This window comes from Typopeltis vanoorti, chromosome 7 (genome assembly GCF_054136105.1).
Source record: "Typopeltis vanoorti isolate ZY-2024b chromosome 7, IOZ_Tvanoo_1.0, whole genome shotgun sequence".
NCBI lineage: Eukaryota > Metazoa > Arthropoda > Arachnida > Uropygi > Thelyphonidae > Typopeltis > Typopeltis vanoorti.
The window spans coordinates 48,960,241-48,977,500 of NC_143555.1; positions in this window are offsets into that span (position 1 = coordinate 48,960,241).

Genomic DNA, 17,260 nt, shown 5'->3' on the forward strand with positions numbered 1-17,260 from the left:
CTCTCTCTCTCTCTCTCTCTCTCTCTCTCTGTATCTCGCTTTCAGCGTCAATTTGCTCCGATATTTTTACTACAACTACTACTACTACTATTAGAGTTTCCATCGATATTTTTAACTGCAGCAATGCAATACTGAATATGGAGAAATTTTAACCGCTTTCAATAATATTGATATTCGTCTAGAGATTAAAATATAAAAAAGTTCTAATGTATTATCATTAAAGAACTTTGTAATAAAGGTGGACTTGTCTAGAGATAAAAATATATGATCTGAAGGAACGTGATAATTTCAAATTCCTCTCAAATTCAGGCTTTAAGGTATAATTTTAAGGTATCATAAAGAAGTTTAAATAAGTGTTGGACACCTATCTGGAGATAAAAATATGTGATCTCAATGGATAATTTCAAAATCTTTCAATCGGTGTTAAATTTAGTGGCATCTAATTTTATAGTAGCTCAGATATATTCATATTTCAGTTCTGCACTTTTACGAAATCCTTTAAATAACTCTGATCCTACAATATAAATGAAATAAAAAGACCCTAAATTTTTTAAATTATATGCTCCACATTTATCGGTAAAATATCAGTGACAGTTTGAATGATGTGAAATATGAGCTATCCAGCTAACACTAATATTTTTTGGTCCATATCATGATTCGACTGTGTAAAGACGTTGCTAGTACCTTTTCGACCAGAGCTACAAAAGTTATCAGCTATATTCGACTGCCTTTTGAGTTTCAAGTATTATTTTAACCAGAACTGCTATTAAGATCCACAGTTTCTTCAGGAAAAATATTACAAACCTGATTTTTGAATCGAAGTAACGATGAATGTAGAAAACATAGATATACAGAGCTAGTAGTATGTACAGTAATTCCTTCTTGAGCTGGGCTCATGTTTGTGAAGCAACTTTTTTACGATTGCATCAGTTTTTGGTATCAGAGAGAAAACATTTACATTATTTTTTCAATCAAGCTGGATATGCGGTCTACTGAACGAAAACCATGATCGTTACATATTATGTTAAAAAGAGAAAAAGTTGCCAATTCTGTTTTTTCATTCCAAATTCTGTTTCACAAGTTAAAGTGAAAAATTTGACACATGAAGAGCATTTGTATATTTAAGTTCGGCGCATGCCATGTCTTATTATGTCAGTCTCTAGATCTCAGAGAACAGTTTGCATTATAGATTTCGCACAGAAGATTTCTGTCTGTCTCTCTCTCTGTAATAACGAGAACCTTCTTTGATACAAATCATGGAAAAATTTCAGTCATCTTGTTGTTGATACTGACACAACCGTTTTTTTATTTTTCGATGTGTTAGTAAAAACAAAAATTTCAAGTACAAAATGTTTAATTTTTATATTATATTATATTTTTATATTTGTTTTGAAGATGATGATATTAAAAAAAACAAAACTGAATACACCACACAACTAAATATGAAAAACAAACGAATGTTCAAATAAAACTAGAAATTAGACCACACAAGAATTCTCGGATAGTCCTGACAAAAATTCCCTTCTACATTAATTTAAAAAAAAAAATAAATAAAAAATAAATAATAATAATAATAATAATAAAACAGACTGCCTGCTCTTCACTTTTTTAATTCAGTCAATGAAACTTTTCACATTTTTATTTTCCCCCTTCAAACTAAATAAACGGCTCTTTTCCCTTCCCATGCATTTTTTTTTTAAATTTATACACTTAAACTACACTACAGTTATTTTTCTTTCATTCACTGCTTTCATTCGTGGTCTGAATTGCCTCGATCACTCGTGCATATAAGAAAATTCACTGATTCCACACACTGAAAAATGTTACACGGAACATTGACAAAAAATGCGGGAAGGGAACTAAATAGTAAAGTCAGAAAACTTTTTTTTTTCTCAGCAATTTGTTGTTTATTATATGTGAAATACTTTCATTAGACTGGATACCACTTGAAGTTTTCAATTGCAATTACCATATACTGATGAGAGTGGATGGGTGTCGCCATCTGCCGATCCCAGTTAACACCAATGTCTTAGTAAACACAAACATTTTAAGCATAAAAGACTTAAATTTTTTATAATTATTATTATTATTATTATTATCATATTTATTTATTTATTTATTTTTCAATCAATGGTATTAAACAAAAACTGAATACAGCAAACAGCTAATCAGTGTTATAGCGGACAAATATGCAGTCTACATGCAAGTGCTATAGCTTTTGTAACCTATCATGTGAGAATATATCATATATATATTCTATAGCCAACAAGGACTGTTCAAATTTCGACCCTCCCTTCTCCTGGACTCCACATCACAAGCATTTCCATTTTCCACTGGAGATGGTGCTAATAAAGAATCAGAAACAACAATCCGCCTGTGAAAAAATTTTATCCAAAAGTTGTTGGAAGCTTAGTTCCTCTTAGCACAATTCATTTTATCCCATAAAAGCTGAAGTTGGATAATAAACATGTCAATTATTTCAGGATAGTACTTCCAACAAGAGACAGGGTAGGAATTTTAATTCATACCATCAGCTCTGAAAGAGAACATAGTGTTCATACAGAAAAGTTACTATGGAAACAAACGCCTTCTCGGAGAGTGTGCCTCCCTCACGAATTCACATTATATTAAAAGTAGGTGTCATTATCTTGATGAGAATTTTAACGTGGGCAACAAACTTATAAATGAAACCAGGCTCATTCGTTAAAAGGATATACGAATATTGTTTAGATTTAGATATGATCAGCCGTGTATATGTGCGTATGTGGGAGAAAATTAACAAGCAAAATCTAAACTCATCACTCTTCCCTTTTTTATTGAAATGATGACAATTATTTCAATTCCGTTACAGGCGACACTTTTTACGACAATAAACAAGTCATAAGGGCTGAAGAGTGAAATTTGCTTACCGAAATCTATTTCCCCACATGGGCAGCTCTATTCCTGTGCAATAATTGGAAAATCAAAAATTAAATTACCTGGCTGGAAACAGGAGAATGCAAAACAGTTCTTACAACAGAGCAAGTATCACTTTCATTTGTGTCCAGTTTTTCTTTCAGTTAATATCGATGTAACAGAAAAATCAATAATATAATTAAGTGATATTATTACTCACAAATCTGGATTTAATGCGTTTATTATTAATCTGCGTTCCAAAGGTTCGATATTCATTCTGTTTTTTATTTAATGCGTTTATTATTAATCTGCGTTCCAAAGGTTCAATGTTCATTCTGTTTTTTACTACTGTTGATTTTATCAATGGGTATTTTATCACTTTAGTCTCCTCGCAACACGGTACATCAAAATAATCTGTAACGTTTCTGAGGGCAGCAGTTGGGTAACTCATTCAGTAAGTGTAAACTGACGCACGCCGTACTTTGCGGGCTTTCGAAAACAGATCTGACGGAACAGGATGCTTATATTGCGTGTGTTCTTCTGGCCGGTTTGCTGATTTGCGGAATGGAAAACCCTACACTTCGGTATGAGACCGGCTAACTCATCTTCAAATGAAAATCTCGGATAAAGGTCTGCGCATCCCAGACAAGATTCGAACCCAAGTCTTTCCAAACTAAAGGAAGTCGTCGAAACCAACTGAGCGGCATATGAACGACAAGCTGTAGCATCGTCAGTAGCTGGGAAAGCATTCAGTAAGAGTAATTTGCACACACGTATATAAATCATTTTTTGTCTTTGGAAGCATCAATTTTATTATTTTCCTTGTGATAGAAAGTTTTATTTGCGTGTGTCTATGCGCGCACATTTCACTCAAAAGCAATATGCATTGCTTAGATCGAATACACCGGAATGAGGCTATTATGTACTACGTGAACTTTGTGATTATGAGTATAGTTCATGAAACAGTGATCAAAGTCATTAAAAAAATTCAAGATGTGACCTATGACGATGCAAAAGAATTAGTGTGCTGGTATCAAGAACTACCAGCACACTATCAGACACTTCTGTTGTGCAGATATCAAAAGTTAAAAACTCATTGAAATCAACATATACTTCCGACACGGAAAAAAAAAAAAGAAAGAAAGAAATCGATGCCAGCATCACAGACGATGGTTTTAAGTACTAACACTACACTACGTATACCTCAGGGAAGTATCCTCAGGGAAGTATACCTCAGGGAAGCATCCTCAGGGAAGTATACCTCAGGGAAGTATAATATATTGAGATTGTAGCCTAAAGCATGGCTACAATCTCAAAACTATCAACTGTCTTATCCCCACGTGCCGCGGGGACACAGAGGTCTGACATACGTCAGTTTACAGGCCGAAGTTAACCCTGTGAGAACGGCCAGTCCCTAACAGAGTGCCAGCAGCATCGAACGATTGGTACCCTTCCAACTACTAACCGCGCTTAGACTTGCTACTTTCGCGTGAGCCATTAGTAGAGGAGACGCTACCAATCAACCAACCTTTGATGGCCGAAACTATCAACAGCATTTTAAAAACGTCATTACATGTTTCGGCAAATATAAAAGATCACACACACACACACACACACACACACACACACACACACACACACACACACACACACACACACACACACACACACACACACACACACACACACACACACACACACACACACACACACACACACACTGCAAAGGTACAATTTCGTTTACATTACATACAAAAACGACATCGATAGCTGAGGTGCTCACACAGTACAACATAAAAGTTAACTTTACGCCAATGATAAAAATCTCGATGATGCTGGGTCACCTAAACAGCTTCATTCACTACTTATTAGGAGTATACAAAATTTTATGTGCAAGTGATATCTGCTACATCGTTCAGACGAGAGAATCGGAAAAGATTCGCGTGAATAGGATGTGAAAAAAAAAAAAAATATCGGGAGGATACTTTGGCAACTCACAAGAATGCCACATATTGAATTCAACAGTGTGCGTAAATTCAAAGAAGCCACTGAAATGTCAATTCAGTGCAACAAAATCTAAGCTCTTAAACCAACTTTGGTCAGCATGGTAAACATTCGTGAAGTAGGCTATGATGGAATTACATAACCCACAATAAACCACGTGTTTCATATCTTAATATGATGTTCACCATCATATTGAGATCAACCTGATTTAATCCCGATGGTGTATGCCACAAAGCATGTGAAAACTGGTTGATTAAACAAATTTTTTCTATATCTTTACTTTTCGTGATTTCGTTATATTATCATGTTTCGCACTACGGAAGCCAAATGATGTCTGAATTGAACTGTGCGAATGAGAACAATAAAATGCGTCTTAATCCTGATGGCGAGTCTTTTTCCAATCAGAAAGGCAACTCTAGTAGTGTTCCTCAAAAGTACGCAGAATTCGAGGGTCGTTATTAAGTATAGTAAATCCTCGATTTAACGGACTTCGGATTTCACGGGCAAAATTTCCGGTCCGTATGTCACATGTGAAAATGCCGTGCACTTTCGCAAAAGGGACGGAATTATGAACAATTTTAAAATGCTTTTAACCAAGGTTTGCTTATAATTAAATTAACAATTTTTTTTTATTAATTTCCTGTTATTTTTAACAAATTTTGGCGAATATGCCATCATATGTTGGAAAAACACTGTAGCAATTTAGCGACGTAAATGAGTCACCGCTCATAAGACATGTTCAGCGAATGATTAGCACGTGATCATACCAATCGTGCTGTAATTGGTTCTTTTGTCTCGTGGCGTGACTTTCTGCAGCAGTTTTAATGAGTGCCGGCCGATGCTCCAACGTGTTCTAAGCCACGCCCAGTAGTGTGCATTTGTTTACTCTCGGTGAATGGTTTATATACGTACGCATTTTATAGACCTATTCAATACAAATTTAAAATTAGATATGTATGAATGGTAAAACACATCTTTGTAACTCTAACCTTCAAATATGAACAAACAGAAAAGAGCTAATTTAAATTTAAATCAAAAATTAGAAGTCATACAAAAGTTGGATTCGGGAGTGTCTGTGTCTCGTATATGTGAACAATATGGCATTAAAAAGCAAACTGTATCGGATATTAAAAATAACAAAGACAAATAAAAAAAATTGTGATAATACGTGATGTAGGTGAAAACACCAATCCCCGAAAACATATGAAATTGGCACGTGAAACTGCAGTTGAAGAAGAATTGTTGAAGTGGTACTCACAGCAACGTTCTTGTGGGGTTCCAGTTCGGGCAGTTGAATTGAAATCTGCAGCAATTAAATTAGCAAATCAAACGAACATACCATTCAAGCGATGGATGGCTTTGGCATTTTCGCAAAAGGCACGGAATTATGAACAAACGAATTTACGGTGAAGCTTCAAGTGCTCCAACAGAAGATATTGACCCTTTAGGCAAAAATGAATAGAACGTATAAATAACGAAATGCTATTAACAGTCTCAGATTTATAATGCTGACGAAACTGGTTTGTTCTGGCGTTCTGTGCCAGAAAACGCACAAGGCTCATATTTTTATGAAAAATTGACACCTGAAAGAAAAATCAGCAGGGATAGGGATCTCGGCGCTGCTTTGCGCTAATCCGATGGATCGCATAAACCAGGGGTTTCCAAACTACGGCCCGCGGGTCAGATGGGGTCCGCGATATGATTTTGTCCGGCCCGCCAATTGGACTAATTTTTCAATAAGAATCCGCAAAAAAAAAAACAAAAAAAAAACGGGGTGTTGATAGATTTCAAATGCATTAATTAAAATTGTGTTCAAAATATATTCCCGAATCGCAAAAAGTAACCGTAATCCAAGTTACGGTCTTTCTGACTGTAAAAGGTCGGTTAAAATGGACAAACGAAGAAAAAAAAATTTGAATTTTACAAAATTTTACAAGCAAATTTCTTCAAATTTGCTTGTAAATTTATCTCTATTTTTGGGACAACGTATTTTTGCAAACAAACTTTTTCCCGAATGAAATATATCAAGTCAAAATACAGGGTAAATTTATCTGATGAACATTTGAAATAGCTACTTGTAATTAGCACTTCAAAATTTGAACCTGAATTTAATAAGATTTTAAAAACACAAACACACTTACATTATTCACATTAATGGTTTTATTATAATTTGTTATAAAAATACGAGAATTTGATGATAGTCTTCGTTGTCATTAATATACGATAATTTAATCTCACATACTCTGTAATCAGTTTTTATCTGCTTTCAATAAAACTCATATATCTAGTTCAGGGGTAGGGAACCCCTCGCCCGCAGGTGAAATTTCGCATGCAAGTCAATTTCAATTCGCCCCTATGCTGATGTACTTGTATGTACATGTAAGTAAAATTTCATAATAATTTAAATTTATTATAATTAAATTTATTTAAATTTAAATAATTAAATATACAAAATCAAAAATAACTATATTACATAAAATATGATCGTCATACGTCTGGCAACCATCAAATCGAGACCAGACTAGCTCAAAGTGATAACACTTTGAGATCAATATATAGTAATATGCCTATATTCGACCTTTACAAATCTATTGATTCTGAGAAATTCCCTTCTTTCAAAAATAACGCCTTGAAAATATTTAAGTCTGGCGAAAAATCACCTTCGTACAAGACTCGCTGACGAAAATCTCGGCAATGAACTACGAATAGCCGTCTCATCAAGGGCGACTAATATTTCTAAGCTTTCACAAAAAAAAGCAGTTTCAACCTTCTCACTAAAAAGTTTAAGATTAAAAGTAAGCTTTATTAACTTTGATGAAATATTTATTATGCTATTATTGCTTTACTAAAGTTCTCAGTTAAAATAAAATAAATATCATTTTTTAAATAAATTAAATATAGCCTTTGCTTGATTGTTATAATTATATGTCTACACAATTGTAATTAAAAGATACCATATCAGATGAGAATGTTGCACATTTACTTATTGATATATATTTACTTATATATTGCACACTACATGCACTATATATGAGTTAAAATTTGCCAGTCGCCTGCGGAAGTTTTTAAATGATCAATTTTCGCCCTTGATACTTATAAGGTTCCCCACCCCTTCTAGAGTTTTTTTTTTTTACTACGGCCCGCTGAACAGTGCTGAAGTACCCAATGTAGCCCTCACGGCGAAAAGTTTGGAGACCACTGGCATAAACTGACACCCGTAATTGTTGGTAAATCTCGTAAATCTACAGTTTTAAAAAATATAGTGAATCATCTGCCGTTTCGTATTATAACTCTAAAAAGGCATGGTTGAACTCGAACATTTTTCAAGACTGGTTTTTTAAAGAATTTGTACCTGCAGTCAGGAAATTTCAAGTCGAAGAGCTTGGAATACCACCGGAAGATGTGAAATGTTTATTGCTGTTAGACAACGCTCCTGCTCATCCATCCGAAAATATTTTATGTTCAGGAGATGGCAAATTTAGATGTATGTCTTTTGCCAAAAAATGCAACATCACTTATCCAGCCTATGGACCAGGGGATAATTCTGGCAACTAAACGAATATACCGCTAAAAGTTTTTAGATGAAGTAATGGTTGTATTTCAGGTAGAAGATAATGAAGAAGATACGTGAAGTCTGCGTACCTTGCAAAACTTAAAAAGTTAAGTTTAAAATCTGCGATTTTTAATTTTGAGGCAGCATGGAAAGAAGTGAAAGTTCAAACACTGAAGAATGGTTGGAAGAATTTGCTTGATAACGAAGATGCAGACTTGAATTTAGAAAGGCTAGAGGTTAGTGATTACTGCAGGACAATAAAGAATATTGGTGGGAGAGGAACTAGTTAAGGAAGATGTTTTACAGTGGTTAGAAGAAGATGAAGGTGATCCTGGATATCATATCATGACTGAAAATGAAATAGCAGATGAGGTTATGGCCTTGGAAGATGAGGATGGGAGTGAAGATAATGAGGAAGAAGAAACAACACGCTCAAATGTTAAATTATCAGTGATTAGATCGCATCTCGACGATCTAATAACATTTATTGACAATTCATCAGATTAAGAAATCCAGCTTTATTACACACATTTTCGTAATTTTAGGGAGTTAAATATAAAATCAGCAGAATTCAAAAGTTCAAAAAAAAAAACAAAAAAACTTGATAGTTTATTTAAAGTAGGATTACCTAAACCAAACGCCTCAACATCGAACATTAACTTCACGCCAGAACGGAAGTGCTTGGATATATCATCATCCGAAGACGAATAAATAGGAAAAATATTTTGTGCTTTTATAAAATTTAAATTTTGGTTTGTTTTTAAGAACACTGTTTATTTGTTTATTTAAATATAATTAAAGCTTATCTTCGGAAAAATGTTTATTTATTTCGATATAGATCGCAGACTTGTTTTTTAGTCTCAAACCCATGTTGAGGTCATAAGCAATAATACATATCGAGAACTTTTCTGTGAAATGAAACTTTTCATAGATACAGTACTTAATTACATAAAAGTTTCTACATAAGTAAAAACATGTAAATTAGCTAATTTGTCAAGTTTTTAACATACACATTCGGAAAAATCTACTTTATTATATAACGGACACCCCTCGCCCGAATTAGTCCGTTATATCGAGGTTTTATTGTATATTCATTCAAAAAGTAAGAACAGACAATGAACTAACAAACAAATTAAAAAAAAAATACTTATGTCACTGCAGTGAGGTAAGTATAGGTCATATGTTCCTTTGCAAACATTCACTCGACAGTTATAAACAGACTAAACCGAAACCAACAACTACGTTCCAAAGAGATCTGGTTTGGGCAATGCAATTTCTCTTGGAGTTTTTGGACCAGATAATTAAATTGGAAGGATAATGTTGATATTCTTGGTGGTTTTTTTTTTTTTTTTCAATAGCACATCATCAGCCCATCATAGAAGAAAGGTTGCAGTCATTGGGAAGGCAAAGTAACGGGGGGGGGGGGGAACTTCCAAACTGCAGAGTTGGAACGTGGAAAAACTAAAACAAAGATATTGGCGAATGCTCACTTTACTAGCATTATACCGTCCTGTTCATTCCTTCAAGGAAAAGAAAACAGGCTATGATATCTTTCCTTACACCACAATGAGGAAGTTGTTATGAATGGTGATATGAACACTAGTCTGATCAAGACTCTCCATCAACGTCAAAATACCTGGATATACTGTCTAACTACAACTTTGCAAATGCCATAACAGATGTCACTAGAGAGAAACACAAGGAAAATCGCATAGTTTGCAGACACACATCGATCACATGAACGTATTTATTCGTCCCGACAGTATGTATTACACCTCACTGCAGCAAAATCTGCACCAGAACTCAACCCGAGCGCAGAATCTATTTTAGATTTAACAGTGAATCAACAAATCCAGAATACCAATTGGGACAGCTTAATCTATGAAATCTCTCCTAATGAATAGACGATGCTACACTATTTGATCAAATATATCCGGTTATCCCTTCGTAGTAGTGGATATGGCTATATGCGTTGCAACCACGGCTCATGGGCCATACTGAAGTGTCAGTAACTTTCGACGTGTCACTATCACAGAATATCATCTTTGCAACAACTAACGTAGGGAAATTTCTGCCCTGCTGCACTGCTCCGATAAAATGTAAGTGAAATTACCGTGAAGCGAAAACGCCCAGGAGAAACAGCAGCACAGTCGAGACCGTAAGCCACATAAAATCACAAAGTGGAACCTCCGAGTGCTGAAGTGCGTGGCGGAAGAAAATCGCCTGTTCTCAGTTAAAACATTCGCTTCCGAGTTCCGAAATACATTTGCAAGCAACGGCAACACCACAGCAGTTGTTGAGAGCTAAAGACCATGGGTTCCCATGGTTGCGCAGCCGCACACACATCAGCCTAACATCAGCGAAGGAAATACCAAGAGTCAGGCGGAGTGGTTTAAAGCTCGCTGCCATTGGACTCTGGAGCAAAAAACTCAGTTTTTTTTTTTTTTCGCTCCAGAGCGTTTCTCTGGTGTAGAAACGCGTTCTTTGGAGTCATGAATCACCCTTCACCATCTGGCAGTCCGACGAAAGAATGGGTTTAGCAGAATGCAAGGAGAACGCTACCTGCTCAATTGTGTTATACCAACTGTTAAGTTTGGTAGAGGAAAGATCATGGTCCGGGGCTGTTTTTCATTGTTCGCGATGCCCCCTTCTCCAGTTCCAGGGACGAGGACTCTTAATGTCCCTGTGTATAATACCATTTTAGACAATTCTGTGCTTCCAAGTTCATGGCAACAATTTGGTGAAGGTATCAACAGAACAATGCCCCAGTCCACAAAGCGAGGTCTGTGCAGAAATGGTTTGATGAGATAACTAACTTGACTGGCCTGCACAGGAGCCTGCTCTCAAACCCAGTGAACAATTGTAGAATTGGAATGTCGATTGCGAGCCAAGCCGAATCTCCCGACATCAGTAACGGACCTCACTAATGTTCTGGAAGAATGAAAAAGAATTATCCCAGCAACACACCAAAATCTAGTGGAAAACCTTTCAAGAAAACTGAAGACTGCTGTAGCAGCAAATAGCTGACAAACTTCATATTAATGCCTTTTGGGATGAGCAGGCATCCGGATATTTTTTTATCGGATAGCGTATCTTGAAAAAGATCCACGGTATATACAAGAAAGCAACCAGACAACCACGAAATAAAAGAAAAATCAGGTATTCACCCTGGATTAACAGTGAATTTCATCTCTTAAACAAGCAGAAAGATAGACTTTGAAAAAAAATTAAGTTCTTCCCGAAACATAAATATTAGAGATGATTATCAAAGGTGCAAATTTAGCAAAAAGTGAAATAAGAAAAGTCGAACGATAAAACAACTCTTTCCAGTTAGCGAATTTTAAGAAATTCACTATTTCTTACATTCTTGAATATTAAGAAACCGTATCAAGCAATAAACGAACTAATAAACAGAGCTTACTACTAAATATTTTTCATCCAATAAACCCAAACCTGCAAATTTCTCAGAATATCAATTTGCATTAGCTGAAGTACAGAAGAAATGGCTACCCAACAGCAGCAAAAAATGGACGGAAGATCATAGGGTAGTAGTTTTGATAAGTAGGTCTACATGCTAGATCTTGTTAAATACTCTAGAAATTCTCCAAATCATTCTATTCTTCGTATTTAAAGGTGGACAGTGATGGACAGAAGATCTGCTTTTCACGGAGAGCAGCAGAATCCAGAGTATCGGTCATTATTATTGGTGGATCCTAAGGTCTTGTGGAAGTTGGCTCCTGATAGCGTTTCCATAACTTTCAACAAGAAGTGACGAAAACAAGGGGATAACAGTTTAATAGCCGACTTTCATTTCCCTTTTTTGGAAATGGGCGAATATACACGTCTTCCTACTGAAGGTTAGAGTCAAAAAAGTATGAGAGAGAATTTGTAAAAACATTATAGGATGGGTATTAATTCTGTAGCAAAATTTTGAGCACAATTGGAAAGATACTATGATGACCAAAAGACTTGGCGTCAAAGCTGTTCAGGGCTTTTCACGTCTTTCTGGTAAACGATCAGAGAAGACACTATAAACTATTACTGATATAAGGAGAAGTGATTTCGCAGCCTTGTACAGGAACTGGCAGGGAAGATTGATGTTAGTATGTCAGCCCCTATCTTGGATGATGTCAAGATGACACCATCTATATGTAAATGAGGTGGAGAAATCAGCATACAGAAGTTCCCGTCAATCACTTTGGCAACGGACCAGAAAGCTCAACAGCCATTTGGTACTGAGGAAGCGTTATCCGCATTTGGCCCATTTAAGATCAGTTTTGAACTACACACACATACACACGCACATATAATAAAAACTCTGATCGATTTTATTTATTTATTTATTTATTTTTTTTTTGCAGCTGTTGCGAACTGCATTGTAAGCGAAGTGCGTAGTTCGAGTTGCATTACTTCCTGATGCATTACCATCAGGTTCGGTCTCGTGTACTATCTAGCAGCGGCCTGCGGAAACGCTGTACTCCTGTACTCAAATTGGGGAAGCTCTAGATGTATAGCGTGTGTTCAGCAAACTCTTGAGAGTGTCACCGCACTGCTTGTAAGAAGAAAAGTGTGATAGAAACTGGAAGCTTTGCTCTGGAGACCAAATGAGGTAAACAACCAGCGGTTCAAATAGCACAACTGGTCCAATTAATTATATGTATGAAAATAATAAAATTTTTGTGGATTATTTAAGAGTGAATATCTAAAATAAAAAGATCAAAATTAAAAGTTTTCAATTTTAATTCTAATATTATAGATTTTTCAATTGGAGGATGATTTGATGATTGAAATTCTGTTTTCCAACGACCCTGTGTAGATCGGATGTTCGCACCAAGATCAAGGTCAATATGATTTCGTCGTAGTTTAGAGCCACCAGGTTGATTAAACAGAAGTGCAGCTGTCCAGCACTTCATGTAGCAGTCAGATCGTATCTGTGAGCAGGCTTTGTGGGACAGTAGAAACAATAACTTAGATCCACTTATTGCTGACATGTGCCTATAAATCCAGCTGAATAGAAATCTGAAAATGTTGATTAATGAAAAGCAAAATGGAACCCTTAGCGTCATCAGAGTATTTAGTGTGGACATCGGCTTAGCATAGTATCGTTGCGAAACATCCACCACGGAAACGCAGCAGGTACAAGTTTCCTTGTCGTGTAGTAGTGAGATCGAAATCCGTAAGCAAGTTTTGTGATAGCCAGAGAAACAAATTATAATCAATTTTTTAGCGTCTCCGTAGTGCAGTTGGAAGAAACGGGACGATGCGTCCATCGACTAGAAAAGACCTGAGTTCTATTCTCTTCATGGTTGGTTATGGTTGCTTTTGATTTACAGCCGAAACAACTAAATCTATGAATCCCAGTTTATCATGCCTGTTAATTTGTGTGTGTGTGTGTGTGTGTGTGTGTTGTTGTTGTTGTTGTTGTTGTTGTTGTTGTCGCTGTTTTGCCTGTTTTACGTGACGAAAAACTCCAGTTTCCCAGAATGAAAAATGTTACCGCTTCTGTATGAGACTGCTATTCGCCTTCAGTTGAAAAGCTGTTATAACGTTCTTCGCTGCTAGAGGAGGATTCCAGCCCAATCTTTACAACTAAAGGTACACTGTTATACTGACTGAATTAAGGAGGCTTCATTGTCGTCATGATGATGAGAGGAATCTTTATATGCACTTTTTTCAACTGAAGATGCGTTAGTTGATCTCACTTGGAAGCAGCAGAGCTTTTCTCCGAAACTTTTGGATATGTTATTCTGCATACGGGCACATCGCCAGAGAATATACGCATAACAGAAAAATAATACTATTAGTGAGAGATTGATGGGATAGGTATATTGGCCATTATGTAGTGTATAGACGGTGGGGTTGTGTGGTGTATAGTCTCGCTCGACGAATCCTTGGACTCCATGGAAGTGCCATGTAATAATAATAATAAATGAAACGAACCTTTAATCAACTGAACAATCAAATGCCAGCTTCATTGTGAATTTGTTAAATTCATTCAAAACCAAATAGTAATTCTATGCACATATATTTTATTAAGGAATAAGCTATTACAAAGAAAGCGGTTTATTCATAATTTTCTTCATATTCATAATTATAATTCAAATATTTGTTATTGCTTAACTTGTTGTAATTAATTTACTTTTTTTTAATTAATTCACTGGAAATCCCTCCCCCGATACTGAATATCCCCCGAAGTTATTTATAACAATTTTTGTGTTATTAATCTTAATAATCATATAAATCAAGGATACAGCATGAACTAAATACAAGACTGCTAAAACAACAGCCACAACAAACCACTGATTTCATTTCAATTTCTTTAAAATAAGGGATGCAACTAGAGATTTCTTTAATGACGGAAGCATCCAATTACCATTACAAAAAAGGTGGCGTTTGGAATTGTAAACTAATTTATCAGTTTTATTTATTTACTTCATCTCCGTTTTTGTATTGCAGATTAAATACTACTGACCACAGTGGACTTCATACCCTTTCCATGGACAACAATAAAATATAATATGAAGAAAGATGTATGATTTCCTCTCGAGATCATAACCATCGCTTTAAAGTAAGCTATTAAGTTAGGTATCTAGAACTTATCAATTTCTCTGCAATTTAAGCAAGTCATCATTCATTCTTTTATAGATTCTAAAAGAAACCACGTAACTAGTAGAAAACCAAGTGAAGTGATCTTAAACTACGTCCCCGAGGACAAATGTAGCGTGTTCGTGATGTTTGCTTCTAACGTTTTCTTCCACATAGTGAACGCTGACCTTTATCCTTTACAACTCCACGGGAAAAGCACGTAGAACACGAGAATGTAGGAAGTAGATACGTGCTCATTCTCATACTAACAGGAAGCGATATCATGGCGTCTTAGACCCACTTTGTATGCGTAGAACTACTTTACGCTAGCAGAGCGCTCCACAAGCGCCGAGTGGATCGGTATATTAGCACATCACACACCAATGGTAGAGACTTTACGGGAAAATGCCATTTTTTTAAAGGTTTAAAACGTGCATTCATAATAATAAAAATGAAATTAATTAATCAGTTGGGTGTTGGGTATAGTACTTAATAACCTAATTAGAGATATCGTGCAAATAATTAACTGTTTCAAATTTAGTTCTTTTCCGTGTTTTTTTTTTTTTTTTCAATATGAAATCACGAGCACATCGAGCAGAGAATTTTAATTCTCAGTAATGAACTGATTATAAAAAGCGAAATTTCACTATTCCAACCTTCTCTTTGAATATCTCACTAAACGCATTTTTGCTTTCACTTTTACCTTAATTTTAGGTCCAATGTTCATCGATTTTCCAATTAGTACATACAAGCGCATATGTTTATTAACTGTTTTTGTATGCAACATTCTTCCAAGAGATTTATTTTATATATAATTCTATAATATATAATTGGCCTCTATAGCTCAGTCGGTTTCGAAGATAGTTTTTGGCAGCAAAGACCTGAAAAGTATAGGACGCGAAGAATCTTTATCAGGACTTTTCAATTAAAGGTGAGTTAGCAGGTCAATATAGAAATAGGAGTTTTTCTTCGGTTTTTTTCTGGCCAATTTGCCTCTTTTAGGCAAATCGGCCAGAACACACGCAATATACAAACATATAATACTACAGAAATAAGGTGTAACCACTGTAAGGATTCAAAACCGGATTTGGTTTCGAAAGCATGCATTTTATAGTATGGGCTTATACGCTTAAGCGTAAAATAGAAGAGATATTTAACAGATAAAATATTTTGAAGTAAATCGTAGTTATGTTACTGAAAGTTTTATTGTGTTTCTTTCAGTAACATAATTACGATTTACTTCTTGGGTAAATCTGCAGCGTCACTTCTTCTTCTTCTTCTCTCTTCCATCTCTATGTGGATGATGATGAGGCCGAATGAACTCTTTCCACTTCTGTCTATCCTGGGAGAGTGCGAACAATTCTGTCCAGTTTGATGTCACTTGTTGTGATTTGGTTTTCAGGTCCTCTTTTATTTTGTCTATCCATCTAATTCTGGGCCGTCCTTTGGATCTTTTACCTTCATCGTTGTATTCAGGGCTTTAGATTTTCGTGCAAATAAATTAACTGTTTCAAATTTAGTTCTTTTCCGTGTTTTTTTTTTTTTTTTTCAATATGAAATTTCTTTTTTCAATATGAAAAGTCTTTCTGTTCCCATTCTGGTCACATGGCCAAACCATCGCAGTCTTCATTCTTGGATTTCGTGAGTAGTATTTCCAATGCTCCTTCCTGGTGAGGAGTTCTTCACTAATTAAATGGAAATGTTTCTTTATTTCCAATCGTCCAATAAGCAGACTGACTAGCGAATGATACTACGTGGTACTAGTGCTTCATATCTGTACTGCAAGTTTCATACAGGTAGCATAACTGTACAGTCTTAGTAAATGCGTAGTTAGTTTAGAATTTGTCATGTGTTTTCTCCTCTCTGATATTTGGTTCTTGTTGGAACGTCTTAATTAACTAATTTTCTGAGAACAGGTTCACTAAAAAATACCTAATTTTTTTATTTGCTTCTATCACTCATCACGCCATCCCACCAATAAGAATCTAAATTCATATTAAACGACGCCCAAAATCCAAAAGGAATGAGAACGGCTGCTCTTATATTTTCGTTTAAATTCTTAAAATTAGGGGGGGGGGAAATACAAGACACACGAGTACAGGAAAATTATTTTTGGTCGTATGGACAGTGTCACTATGAGAGTGGCACAGAAGAAATTTTTAAATACATGGGGAGTAGGGGGGGAAAACAAGGGTCACTTGGAAGCTGTTTAAGAGTGTGGTT